General features: G+C 46.6%; 1 non-coding gene across 1 annotated transcript; it reads left to right on the top strand.

Moving 5' to 3' along the window:
* Positions 1 to 12,632: 12,632 nt before the first annotated feature.
* Positions 12,633 to 12,755, top strand: TRNAG-GCC. Its single transcript has 2 exons — positions 12,633 to 12,669; positions 12,720 to 12,755. It is a non-coding gene; the product is annotated as a tRNA-Gly (tRNA).
* Positions 12,756 to 14,134: the final 1,379 nt, after the last annotated feature.

Here is a 14,134-nt window from a genome sequence, read left to right on the forward strand (position 1 = left end):
TTTGATTATAAGAGAACCAGCGCTGGGTTTTCTCCCCCTCCTCCCGACGATGACACGGCAGGTCTGGTGGGTGGGTGGGTGGGTGTGGGGGCCGCCTGGCTCACTGAACCAGAGGTGGCGATGCGCAGGGAGGCTCGGGACGCTGGTGCTGAGCGGCCTTGTAAAGGGGTTTATGGAGCTGTAATCTTGAAAACTTGATAAACCTCAAGCACCTCATCTTTGACGTTCCTGTCGAGTTTCTCAGGCGGTTTGACGGGAAGGACTGCAGCAAGTCTGCAGACTGGGGCGGGGGGGTGGGGGTTGTGTTCCGTGCTGTCTCTCCGGCCGAAGGCCAGGAGGAGGGAAGAGAAAGAAGATGCCCTGAGCTGCCAACAGCTAGCCACACCCAGTCTAATAGTCTAATGCCCGCCTTTCAACAGCAGAGCATGCTTCCCAAGGGAGATGCTGCTGAAGGTCAGAGCGGAGAGGTGGGGAGAGCGCCAAGGGGAGGGCTTCCTCCAGCCTGGCCCGGGCCCTTCCTTCGTCAGGTGGGCCCTGAAGCACACAGCAAAGCGGAATTTATGCCGCCTGAGACCCTGTTCCCTTTTCCTGTGAGGCCTTGGTCTAGTAGCTGTCTCGTTCTGGAATAATAATCACTTTGCTTTTTATCTTAAGCCCAGTTAGAAGTGTGTAAGCAGTTGGGTTGCTGCAGTTATGGGAAGAAATAACTTACATCTGAGTGAAAACATTGCTACATCAATATTTTCACGTTGAACCGACAGTTCATCATGTTGGGTGCAATGGCTTGAGAGGTCAGAGTCCTGGTTCAAATCCTACCTCTGCCCAGCTGTGTGCCCCTGAGTGAATTACTTAATTTCCCAAGCCTCAGTTTCTTCATCCACAAAATGGGGCTGCCAAGAATATTGATGTGGTGAATTTTTTTTTTTTAATTTGAGGATTAAGTCAAATGATTAATATACGGCCTGGCCTTAAGGAAGCTGGTTGAATGGCATCATGGACTCAATAGCCATGAGTTTGAGCAAACTCTGCGAGATAGTGAAGGACAGGGAAGCCTGGTGTGCTTCAGTCCATGGGGTCAAAAAAGGATTGAGCGACTGAACAACAGAAACAGAAATGTCAGCTACCACTCCTCCCACCCCTAAAAGTCAAGGATAAAAACGTTTAGGTTTCCTCATTTGTTAAATAGAGCACTGACTTCTGGCATGCAAGGCAAGGTTGGCAAGGTGATTAAGGGAGGTAACATCTGAAAACGTATATGCTTGGTGGACGTTGGTTCAATCAGATAGACATTATCTTTAGCACTTTACAATAAGACAGGTATATAATAAAATTACTTAAATAGAACTTTAAAATTTTTTAAAAGAAAGAGGGGACGCAATGAGATCAAATATCCTGGCTAATATAATTGTATTTGAGCATTGAACTTGGCACTGGGTTTCTGGAAAAAGGCAAAAAGGGAAATAGGACGAAGTAAGTCATCCTCGTTATTCATTTATTCAGTTAATCAATTCTGCAAGCACTCACTTAAGGCGTACTATACACCAGAAACTGCTTTTGGCAAAGGAGAAGGGAAAGGTTATTGATTCTTCAGGCCCAGATTTCTCCAAAAACTACACTGTAGCTCAGTTTCCCAAGTTGGCTCTTCTAGAAGATTCAGCCTTCTAGAATGATTTTTACAGGGGGTAGAGAAGCTTTCCTATAAGCAGCTACTTAGTGAGCTTCAACCCAAAGTCAGTCAAGGCTTTTTGGCACAGGCAATGCTTTAAAATCAATTTCCCAATATGCAATCCCTGCCTCCTCTCTGTCTGAAACAGTACAGGTTTCAGGGATGTGATGGAAAGAAATGTTTGCAGAGAAGCAAATTCAATGCCCCAGTCTTAATTTGGATCCGGGGTGGGAGTTATCAATTCATGCTAAATAAAATACTCAACAGTTCATATTGTGTTAGGAAGTGGGGAGAAAAAAAACAAAGATGCTGCAAAGCACTTGGATGGGAACCAGGATTAGAGTCTGATGTTTGGCTTTCTAAGTAAACACGTCTAGCTTTTTATTTTACAAATAACAATCTGGAAAGATGCATTAGGGAATCTAAATGCAAAATAGAAATGAGTTTATCCAGGTAAGTAAGGTTTTATTAAACAATTTAATTCATTCCAGTTCCTTTGGAAGAAACTGTGGGTTATGGTTAATGTATTGAATCAGACAGAAAATGCATTCATGAAGCCACCTGCATTTAATATACAACTGTCAGAAAACTGCTCACCAGCCCTTTCCCAGAGAGCAACAAGCTGAAGTAGATTTTATTTGGGGAAATGCAACAACAGAAATGGTCAATGAATATTCAAAGCAAAGACCATCTCAAGCTGGAATGTTAGCAGCTGAGAATGTGAATGAGGACTTTGGAGCACCAAGGACCTCTCACAATTCTCACCACTTTCAAATGTGCCGGAAAGAGATTTTTCAGATGGGGAGAAAAGGGAAAGCAACAACAACAAAAAAAGCCAACAGGAATGAAAACACAGGTCCCTGCAGATACCATGACAAAAATAAATCAACTTATGAAATAAGTCTGTAACAGCCACGCTCAAACCAGGAAATGCTCAGAACAAGTATAATCATTTTATGAGCATGTTAAAAAAAAAAATCCTCTACTCTTATACTGCTCATTACTGGGAAAGCTAGATGGCTTTGCATGGACATTTTTGCTCTGTTTGGTGCCCCTGGTATTCATGGTTTCAGAACAGGTATTTCCCAAGTCCTTTGGCAAAAGAAAAGTCATTGCTTTTTACATTAAGGGGTTTACCAGGCATCTGGTAAGAAGCAATAAAATTATCCGTGATTACAAGTACACACGGAGGCTCGGGAACACAGTCGTTCTCTGTGTTGGCACTCTGCTACACTGAGCTATTTCCTCAAACACCTTCTGATGGTTCCTCCTACATTTTCTGAAAGTCCCCTAGTTGCTCTTCAACCCAGTCCTTCCTGTTTTAAAATGTTACCTTCTATCTGGGCTTTTAACTCAGATCATGCCTGCCACAGGATGGGCCTGAAAGGACTGGATCAGATGTAACCCTGGTGAATAGGAAGTAGTACTGCTGCTGCTGCTGCTAAGTCCCTTCAGTCGTGTCCGACTCTGTGCGACCCCATAGACGGCAGCCCACCAGGCTCCTCCATCCATGGGATTTTCCAGGCAAGAGTACTGGAGTGGGGTGCCACTGCAAAAAGCAGCCTGGCAGTTCCTCAAAAAAGTAAACATCGAATTACCATAGGATCCAGCAGTTCCACCTCTGGGTATATTCCCCAAAGAATGGAAAGTAGAGACATGAGCAGATGTTTGTACACTCATATTCGTAGCAGCATTATTCACAATAGCTGAAAGGTGGAAACAGCCCATGTGTCCACGGATGGATGGACAGATAAACAAAATGTGGTTTATTCACATGATGAACTATCGTTCGGCCTAAAAAGGAAGAACATTCTGCCGTATGCTACAACGCAGATGAACCTTGAGGATATTATCCTGAGTGAGATAAGCCAGTCGCAAAAAGACAAATCCTGTATGATTCCATTTATACGAGGCACTTGGCATAGTCAAGTTCATAGGGACAGAAAGTTGAAGGGTGGTTGCCAGGTGCTAGGGGGAGGTGGGAATGGGGAGTGAGAGTTTGATTGGTACAGAGTTTCAATTTGACACGATAAAAAGAGTTCTGGAGATGAATGGGTGACGGTTGCAAAAGAGTATAAATGTACCCACGCGTGCCACTGAACTGTATGCTTAAAATGTAAATATGAGTGAAAGTGAAAGTCCCTCAGTCATGTCCGACTCTTTGTGACCCCATGGACTTTACAGTCCATGGACTTCTCCAGGCCAGAGACTGGAATGGGTAGACTTTCCCTTCTCCAGGGGATCTTCCCAACCCAGGGATCGAACCCAGGTCTCCCACATTGCAGGCAGATTCTTTACCGGCTGAGCCACAAGGGAAGCCCAAGAACACTGGAGTGGGTAGCCTAAATGTAAATATTAAAATGGTATCATGCTACATCAATTTAACCCTGAGAAAATAAACCGTTTCTTAACGATCTTCACAGAAGTTCCACTGGGTGGCATGTCGAGTTCTCAGAATTAGAAAAGAGGAAGAAGATGAGACTGGACACCAGGCCCGAGGGCTTGGTACACAAGGAGCCAAGCCAAGGTGGGCGCCCAGTAGGGAGTAGTGTTTCAGGAAGCAGAGCTGGCCCTGCTTTGAGATGATAGCAGCTGACGTTAATTCAGCTTTGAGTGTCCAGAGCAATTTCATCTCTATTATTTCATTAGCGTCTTGGAACAATCTTGGGAGGTCAGTCATATTATCACCCCATTTCAATGATGAGAGAGCCAGTGAGGCTCATGTACAGGAACTACACCCCAGAGCAGCGAGGAAGAATAGAATGGTGCTGGGGGTTGGTGATGGACAGGGAGGCTTGACGTGCTGTGGTCCATGGAGTCACAAAGAGTCGGACACGACTGAGCAACTGAGCTGAACTGAACTGAACTGGGAGACCCTATTATAGGGGACCTTTCTTCTTAATACCTCAGTGCCTCCAAGAGGAGAACCAAAGAAGCTCCTTGGCCTCTCAGCCTCCTCCTCTTCCAGGAAGCCTTCCCAGAGTGCACACAGTCCAGATGACACATATCCCTCGTGAGGATGAAGTGATTGTCAGCCATTCACAGGGCTTTAGTGGTCAACACAGAAGGACACAGCTTGCTTCCTAGAAGTGTCCACTTAGTTCTGCCTCTACCATCAGACTACAAGTTCTCAAGAGCAGGCACCTTCCCTTGGGTTATCTGCTGTGCCTAGCACAGTGCTGGGAGCACAGTGAGGGCTCAAAGTGCTTATAAATAGGTAACAGACTAATGGGGGATGCTCAGGAGCCGTCTTCTGTGGTGGTTCCTCTAACCAAGCTTGCAGGGGGAAGCTTTGACCTGGTCCAGAGGGACTGGCTTGGAAGGAGCACTCCATGTGCAACGCAGCCACCTCCCTCCCCAAGGGCTCAGGGCAAAGACGGAAAGAATCCTCCGTGCCAGGACCTTTCACACACAGCCCTGTGTAGTCCTCACCTTGCCGTGGGGCCTGTTTCCCATCGTGCAGAGGAGCATGGGGAGGTCAAGGTCAAGGCCTCGCCAAGTACAGCTTCAAGGAGGCCAGGGCTGCCTGCTTCAAGGCTCTTCCTGCCAGACGCTGCTGCTGTGCTGGCTAGAGTGGGGGCAGGGCACGAGGTCAGAGGTGACTGCGGGGAGTGGGGGCGGGGGCTGGTGGGGGATGAGGGGGTGGGGGAGCAGCAGGCAGGAGGATGGGGATGGGAACCCCTCCTGGAGTTCCTTCCTGGGATCAGGTTAGGGGGTGAGGGTGGGGTGCCTACCAGGTCCTGAAGGGCCCTCAAGGTACAACCAAAGGGCTAAGCACAAAGTCAGAGACGGGTTCAAATTTCAGAGTGCCCCCAATTAGCCAAGGGACTGGGGGTTCCATGTAACATTAGTTTCCTCATTTGCAAACATAGACTATATAGAGACGATCTCCTTCCTCTGGAAGAATGGGAAAAAATGAGCTTGCAGGCGCCACAGGGCTTGGCACACAGTGGTGTTCCGCCAGTGTTTGCTGAATGACTATTAGACAGCCAGACGGCTGTGTGGGCCCTCGGGACCTAGGGCTCACGAGATCACTCTGTCACGTGACTGTGGGCTTTATAAGCACTTGGCTGATTTACTCTGGGGAGCCTGCGAGATGTGTTGGAAGACAGCTACCTGATTGTACAGGAGGAAACGGAGACTCTGAAGGTGACCCGACTTGTACAAAGGTCTCAGGGCTGGTGTGGGAGGGGCTGCATTTCTGACTGGGGAGTCAGGGCTCACGGTGCCCCTTAGAGAAGAGGGCCGCTGGCTGCCTTTCCCTGCAAAGTCAGAGAAGCCGGAGGAGGCCATGCCGTGCCTTTCTGAAGTAGACCCAGCTCCTCGGCTCTGTGTGGCCGGTCCTGGTGAGACACGTGTGCTGTAATCATCTCCTTACTCAGTGAGGTCTCCTTGGGTCTTCCAAGACGGGGCTCCGGTGCTGCTCTTGTCTGGATCCAGAATGCCCAGCCCCGTGTCTGCCATACAGATGCTCAGTGGATGCCTGGATGAATGCATGAAGTGAAAGAACAAATGAATGTCCATATGAATTGTCAGTCCTTTAAAAAGTATTTTTTTTTTTTTTAGTTTTATTTTTTGGTCCTGTGGCATGCAGGATCCTAGTTCCTGGACCAGGGATTGAACCTGTCCACTTAACCACTGGACCACCAGGGAAATCCCCCAAATGGTTCTAGCTTTTTTTTTTTTTCCGGAGTGGGATGCGTGGAACACAGCCTGCTCAGCATCATGCTTCATTCATTCAAAGGAGGTTTAAGCTGGATGTCTTGCAGGGGGCATGGGGTCAGGTTAGGCAGGACAATGCCTGCAGCCCTGAGTGGTAGACATGGTGGGGCCAAGGGAGGGAGAAAGGTAAACCCAACTGAGAGAAAGAGGAGGTCTGTTGGGCTCGGACTGGAGAGCTCCTTTGGCAAGAGTGACAGCAGAGTCAGCTTCAAGGGAGATGACCTGGGCAGGCGCACAGCGCTCCACGCTCAGAAGGGCCCTGTGCTTGGTTTACTGCTTGCCTGCTGTCCTCTTGAAATTCTTAATTTTGGAACAAAGTCCCCGCATTGTCATTTTGCACCAGGTCCTGCAAAGTATGAATCTGTTCACAGATAAGAGGAAAGACACAGTGCTGGAAACTTTTACCTTCTCCTTCCACATGCTTCTGGAGGCCTGAGTGTGTAAAGCCTGTCTCCCCACGTGGATGGTCACTCCTCTCTGCAGGGAGGATCAGATCCAAGTTCTTGGAAGCACCTGGGGCAGGGTCAGAATGAGGGTGAGATGCTTGAGACCCTTGTCTCAGGCACCAAAACTAAGAGACCAAACAATATTCAGTAATCAACATAAAGAATATCTTAATGTAGTATTTTAAAATCTAAATGAATGCCAAAACTCCATGATGAGCAAAAAAATCAGATTTTTATATTTACTGGATAAGAACATGAGGGTGCTGAGTCATACTGGGGCCAAAGGCAGAAGGAAAAATGTGCCCTGATAAACATATTTTTACATACTTTTCAACTGTTAACTTTTTTTCCCAGAAAAATTAAAGTGGTTTAAAAGTTACTGAAAAATTGGAAACTAGGTGTATTAAAACTCACAAGATTATCTTAAGCTTAAATACTTTATTACTATTCCAAACAGAATTTACTATAATTTTATTTTTCTGATTGTAAGGAAAGCAAACTCATCAAAAATATTTTTAAAAACTTACCTGAAACTAGCACAACATTGTAACTCAACTATACTTCAATTAAAAAAAAAAATGCTGCACTTCCCTGATGGTCCAGTGGTTAAGACCCAGTGCTTTCACTACAATGGCTATGGGTTCAGTCCCTGGTCCAGGAAGTTCCACATACTACTCGGTGCAGCAAAAAAAAAAAAAATTATATATATATATATATATATATATATATATATAAAACAAGTAAATTACTTGTTTGCTAATCTCACTTTCAGCAAAGAGAATTGCCATGTTTGACAATTTCTTTTGACCAAGTGACAATTTAAAAAAGTTTTAAATACACTTCAGCTTACTCATGGAGAAGGCAATGGCACCCCACTCCAATACTCTTGCCTGGAAAATCCCATGGATGGAGGAGCCTGGAAGGCTGCAGTCCATGGGGTTGCTGAGGGTCTGACACGACTGAGCGACTTCACTTTCATGCATTGGGGAAGGAAATAGCAACCCACTCCAGTGTTCTTGCCTGGAGAATCCCAGGGATGGGGAGCCTGGTGGGCTGCCGTCTATGGGGTCGCACAGAGTTGGACCTGGCTGAAGTGACTTAGCAGCAGCAGCAGTAGCAGCAGCTTACTCATTCTGCTTCAAGTTTTGTTACTTTTTTCACTGCAGATTTTTATATTAATTTTGATTTTTTAAACATTGTGGTGCAATATTATTTCTCAGGAGTTATTGTTTAGCCAGTACAAAATTTCTGTTTGGGACAATGAAAAAGTTCTGGAAATAGGGTGATGATTTTACAATAATGTGAATGTGCTTAATGCCACTGAATTGTCCACTTAAAATGATTAAACTGGGAATGTTATGGATATTTTGCACAATAAAAATAATATTATTTCCCTTGATTGCTGAGTTTTTCAGATCCTCCTTAAATTTACACTTAACCTAAGTGCCTCATTCACCCTAGTCCAGCCCTAACCAAGATGCAGAGGCTCCAGGAGCAAAGCTGAGACAACCAGGATGTACCACTTACATTGTTGAAGATAAAAAATGATTCTGAATTTGCGCTGGCAGCAGGTGAGTACAAGAGAGAGGTTAGATTTAATCAGTGCCCATGCTTCAGATGAACAACAGAAGTAGTAATAAACGGTAGGTCCTTGTCTTCACAGAGAAGAGACATAAAGCTTATAAGGTGGGGATGATTTCCAACATCAATGATAACATCTATTTGATAATGTGTTTATTGAGCACTTACCACATAGCAGGAATTGAACTAATGCTTTGCTTGCATTCTTTCATTTAATCCCCACAACAGCACAACGCAGCAAGAGGCTCCTATTATCCTCACCTGCAGACAGGTAAGACAGAGGCAAAGACATGTGAAGGAAATGGCCTAAGGCAACACCACCAGTGAATGGCAGGCTGGGAACTAGAAGCCACGTCCCCACCATCCTGCTCTTAACCCCTATCCCCTCATCACCTCTCATATTGTCACTAGCTACCAGGTGACAGTGCCCACTCACATCCCAACAAGATCGCTGTTCTTTTCATTCTTTTAATCATTTATGCACTTTTTCATCCAACAGACAGATTGGCTCTGAGCTGAGCATTGTAGGAAACATGAAAGTGATCTACCCAGAATCTTGACTTTAGAGGGTTTGGGGCCCAATAGAAGGTAAAAGGGGGACTTCCCTGGGGGCTTAGGGGTAAAGAATCTACCTGCAAAGTGGGAGACATGGGTCAGATCCCTGGGTCAGGAAGATCCTCTGGAGAAGGAAAGGGCAACCCACTCCAGTCTTCTTGCCTGGGAAATCCCATGGACAGAGGAGCCTGTTGAGTCATGGGGTCACAAAGACTTGGACTTAGCAACTAAATAACAACAAAGGTAATGGGTGTAAAGACATTTGGCCAGGCTGAAAAAAAGATACAAAAAGTTAGGTATGGATGAAGCATAGCACAAACCCAAATTGGGAGAGGTCAAAATTAACCGGGGCCATTAGGCTGGGCTTCCTGGAGGTGGTGGCTTTGCAGCCATTCTGGAAGCCTGCACAGACTCACAATATCCAAACTCCATGAGGACATCTTGCCACTAGGTAAGAGGACAGTGTGGGATACTGGCTAGAGCAGGGAGTGGGTCTTCTGCACTGTGGTTCTGGTCTGTTCTCTTCCTCTAGCCTCCTAAGATCTTGGGCAACTCACCTACCAGTCCTGCAAGAACTCAGCTTCTTTGTCTGAAAAAAAAAAAAAAAGAAAAAAAAAGCAAGCCTGACCACACCATACTGGCTTTCCATTCTGAAAGAGAAAGGAGAAAACATACATCAAATGCCTAACACATGTGTCAGAGAGTAAAATATTTTGTGTCTGGAGATGAAAACAAAGACACTTAATCATTTTTTTTAGAGTATGTAAAATTGCCTGGTGAAAGTGAATGAATACATATGAGCTGGAAAGGATGGAGTTGGTTGCTATGCTCTATTACTTCCCACAGTTCACTGTAGCTTAAATATTTGTCCAGTATTTATATTGCATAAATTCCTTTAACGTATTTGTGGGTCCTCCTGATTATAAAAATAGCAGAATAGGTAACTGCATAACCAAGAGAGGTCCTTGAGTATTTGGTGTGCCTCGTCTTTTTCCCCTCTTGCACTGACAAGCTGGAAAGGTGGGTGTGTTCTTCACCCTAAACCTTTAGCACTTTCCTCAGGAGCAGCAAATGGGCTGTGGCCATGCCTCCTGCTTGCCTGCCATACATGAGGAGTTTGAAAATGTGTCTGCAAAGAGTATAGGAATTCTTGTTGCAGCTCAGCTAAGAGGCAAGTTATCATAAGAGAAGGTGGGAAGTGAGGGGGCAGGAGCTGGCCCACCAGCCTGAGGGAGAGCTAGACCAGCCCTGGGGATAGACCACCTCCAACCTTTCAAAATACATGTTTTGATCTCTACTAGTCACTTTAGTGGCCCCTCAGCTTCCCACCCGCTCTGCTCTGCCAACTTCTGGACCTACTTACAAACCAACTCCTCTGAACAGCCCACAGGGCAAACCCTCTAAGACAGAGCTGATGGGGTTGGCCAATCACGAGTCAGCAGCCTTCTTGGTGTCTACCCTCGTCCAATCAGCAAAGGCCAGGGTGGAAACACTGGGGGATGCTCTGCCTATCAGGGTGAAGTGTCTGCCTCTGGTCCAATCACTTAAGGCTGGGTAAAAACATTGTGGGATACTATGAAGAAGACTTGGAGTGGGCAGGAACTTCTGGACAATTCAATGAGGAAGTTGTTTCTGGGTAGTTTCTCTTGGAGAGATAGAATTGTTGAGAAAAAAGTCAAGGAAGACTATATTTTACTTTCTCTAAATAATAATAATAATGAAGAAGAGGAGGAAAAATGTTGCTAACACATTTATTGATATGTAGGGGGTGCTCGGTCTTACATGCCTCTCTTATTTGATTTGCAAACTCTGCTAATTCATCCATTTGCTCCTCCAAATTCTCTACCCAATCCCTCTTCAATTCTGGCTGCTGGTGGGGCAGACATGGATGGAGCAGGTGGACAGGAGCCCCTGGACTCTGGCTTCCTGTGGGGTTCAGCCAGTGAGAGGTGTCAAGGGGGCAGGAACAATGAGACTGGGGATCTGTACTCCCCGAACCCCTGCCCTGCAGAGCTGACCATGGCCCTGGACTGGGCTCTCCTCTCTCAAAGTGGCTGACTCCAGAAGAAGGTCCTTCTGGACTCCAGTAACTATGCCCTCCCTTCCCCACTGTCCTAATTTCTCAAGGCCTGCAGTAGTTACAGCTGGCTGTAACCCACTACTTTGTAATAGGCCCTTTGTATAAACTCTTTTTTAATAAATCCTAGAATTATCATATTTCAAAATTGCCACTTGTTTCTTACTGGGCCCTGATTGATCCCTCACCTCCCTGAGGGAAATACTGCTAGGTCTTCATTTGCATAGATTAGGAAGTCAATCCTTAGATAGGTTACAGGATTTGCCCAGTGTCACGGGGCATAAATGAAAGTGAGATTCCGAATCTAATCTGTCTGATGCCAAAGCCAAGCTCTTTGTCACGAAAGAGTATGCCAAGTGGTGTCACAGCCAGGCCTCTGTGGGTCACCGCCCAGGCACTGTCCACAGAGGTGACACCTTCATGCAATGACTGGAAATGGCTCCGGCAAGACTGAGCAGTGTGCGTGCATGCATGCCCAGCTGTGTCTGACTTTTTGTGACCCCGTGGTCTGTAGCCCCCCAGGCTCCTCTGTCCAGTGGGACTTCCCCGGCAGGAATACTGGAGTGGATTGCCATTTCCTCCTCCAGGGAATCTTCCCAGCCCAGGGATCGAACCTGTGTCTCTTGTGTCCCCTGCTTTGGCAGGCAGATTCTTTACGAGTTGAGCCACCGGAGAAGCCCCTAAGCAGCAGGACAAGCCAAGTTCCAGGGGGAGGACGAGCGTTCTGAGCCTCGACAGAAACTTCATATAAATAACAGACAGAGGAACAAAGGAAGAGGGCAGGGAGCAAGCCATGCTAAGAGGGGAAGAGGAAAAGGGAAACAGCGAAGAAATACAGCTCTGGCTGCAGACACTCAAGAATGTACCAGAAGACGGATGAATGCGGGAGCCGAAATCCTGCTGAAGGACAGTTGGACAAGTTAAGACGGGACTTTGCTGGGATTAACTGGGAGAGAAAAGAAGAGGACGAGAGGTTGTGGGGATGTTCTGGGGTTACCTCTAAGATGCTGCTGCTGACAGGAGGGGAAATGGGGGATTTGGGGGCCCAGTGGAATTGTCCCCACAGTGGGGGCAGCAACATGCTGTGTGAGAGCCCCATGCCTGGAGCAGATGGCCCGAGGCGGCCTGAGTGAATAGACTCCGAGGCCCACAGGAAGCCATCCTCCGTCCCAGCCGGAGGGAAAAAGGGCTGACAGGTGTGCTTGGACCACTGAGCGACAGGGACAAGGAGGGGACAGAGGGCAAGAGCTCCAATTGAGCCCCAGCCTGCAGAAGGCACTGGTGCGCCCAGGGTGGGGGGAAGGGATCACGTGGGCAGTGAGGGTGGGTGGGGGAAGGGCAATGATACGAAAGGGTCAGAATTTGGGCTGAAGGAAGGCGAAATTCTAATTGCTCAGAGGCCAGAAAGAAAAGGAAGTAGGGAAAAAGAAATGAGAATAAAAAAGGGGCCATCTTTCAACTTTTAAGACTGTTACGGGTTGAATTGTGTTCACCATGAAAGTTGTGTTGAAGTCTGAACCCCAGTATCTCAGAATGTGACCTTATGTGGAGATAGAGGCTCTTTAAAAAAAATTGATATGGGACTTCCCTGGTGGTCCAGTGGCTAAGACTCTGCACTGCCAAGACCAGGGGACATCCCTGGTGGACTAGCTGCTAAGACTCCGCACTGCCAATGCAGGGGGCCCAGGTTCGATCCCTGGTCAGGGAACTAGATCCCACATGTCACAGCTAAAAATCCTGCATGCCTCAACTAAGACCCAGGACAGCCAAAAAAAAAAAAAGTAAAATTTTTTTAAAAATTATGATGTTAAAAAATTGATGTGCAATTGACATATAACATTGTGTTAGTTTTAAGTGTTCAGTTCAGTTCAGTTGCTCAGTCGTGTCCGACTCTTTGCTACCCCATGGACTGCAGCACGCCAGACTTCCCTATCCATCACCAACTCCCGGAGCTTGCTCAAATTCAGGTCCTTTGAATCAGTGATGCCATCCAACCATCTCATCCTCTGTCATCCCCTTCTCCATGAGTCCTTCCAATGAATATTCAGGACTGATTTCCTTTCAACATGTGTATATCAGAAAATGATCACCAAAATAAGGTTAGTTACCATGCATCACCACACATTATCAAAAAATTTTTTCCCTGTAATGTTAACTTCTAAGATCAACTTTCTCAGCAACTTTCAAATGTACAATATAGTATTGTTAACTGTAGCTGTGGTGTGGGAGAAGACTCTTGAGAGTCCCTTGGACTGCAAGGATATCAAACCAGTCAACCCTAAAGGAAATCAGTCCTAAATATTCATTGGAAGGATGCTGAAGCTGAGGCTCCAATACTTTGGCCACCTGATGCAAAGAACTGACTCATTGGTAAAGACCCTGATGCTGGGAAAGATTGAAGGTGGGATAAAGGGATGCCAGAGGATGAGATAGTTGGATGGCATCACTGACTCAATGGACGTGGGTTTGAGCAAACTCTGGGAGTTGGTGATAGACAAGGAAGCCTGGCATGCTTCATCTCTGTTCAGAGTGTTGAGTCATGACAAAAACAGAGCACTTTAATTATTCTAGAAGACACAGTATCCAGTATGACTGTGTCCTTACAAAAAGGGGAAATTTGGACGGTGAGATAGCCAGGCAAAGAAGGAAGCTGGTATGAAGACACAGGGGGAGAAGGCGGTGGGAGGAGGGAAGATTGGACTGATCAAAGGCCAGGAAGAGGCTCTCTGTGAGAGAGGAGATTTTGGTTAAGCCCTCCAGCCTGTGCCACCTTGTTCTGGTACCTAGGAAATGAAGACAGCAAATTATGAAAGCAGGGTTGGAGGGTGATGGGAAGGGGCAATAAATGCCCAGTGTGGGCAGCATGGGCCCTGGGTAAGAAGGGGTCTCAGGTTCTGCAAGAGAAGCCCCAGGAAACATTCCCACAGGGTCACTCTCTGTCTGCTGCAGTTCCCTGGCCTCCTCACACAGTTCCCTCTGCCAAGGAATGCTCCCCATAGCTTCACATCCTCCCTGTCTCTTATGACAGAGCCCTGCGGTGAGATATTTCCTTATTCCAGCCTCTTTGAGACTCATCAGAAAGTCTTG

The sequence above is a fragment of the Bubalus bubalis genome, chromosome 20 (assembly GCF_019923935.1).
Source record: "Bubalus bubalis isolate 160015118507 breed Murrah chromosome 20, NDDB_SH_1, whole genome shotgun sequence".
In the NCBI taxonomy this organism is placed as follows: Eukaryota; Metazoa; Chordata; class Mammalia; order Artiodactyla; family Bovidae; genus Bubalus; species Bubalus bubalis.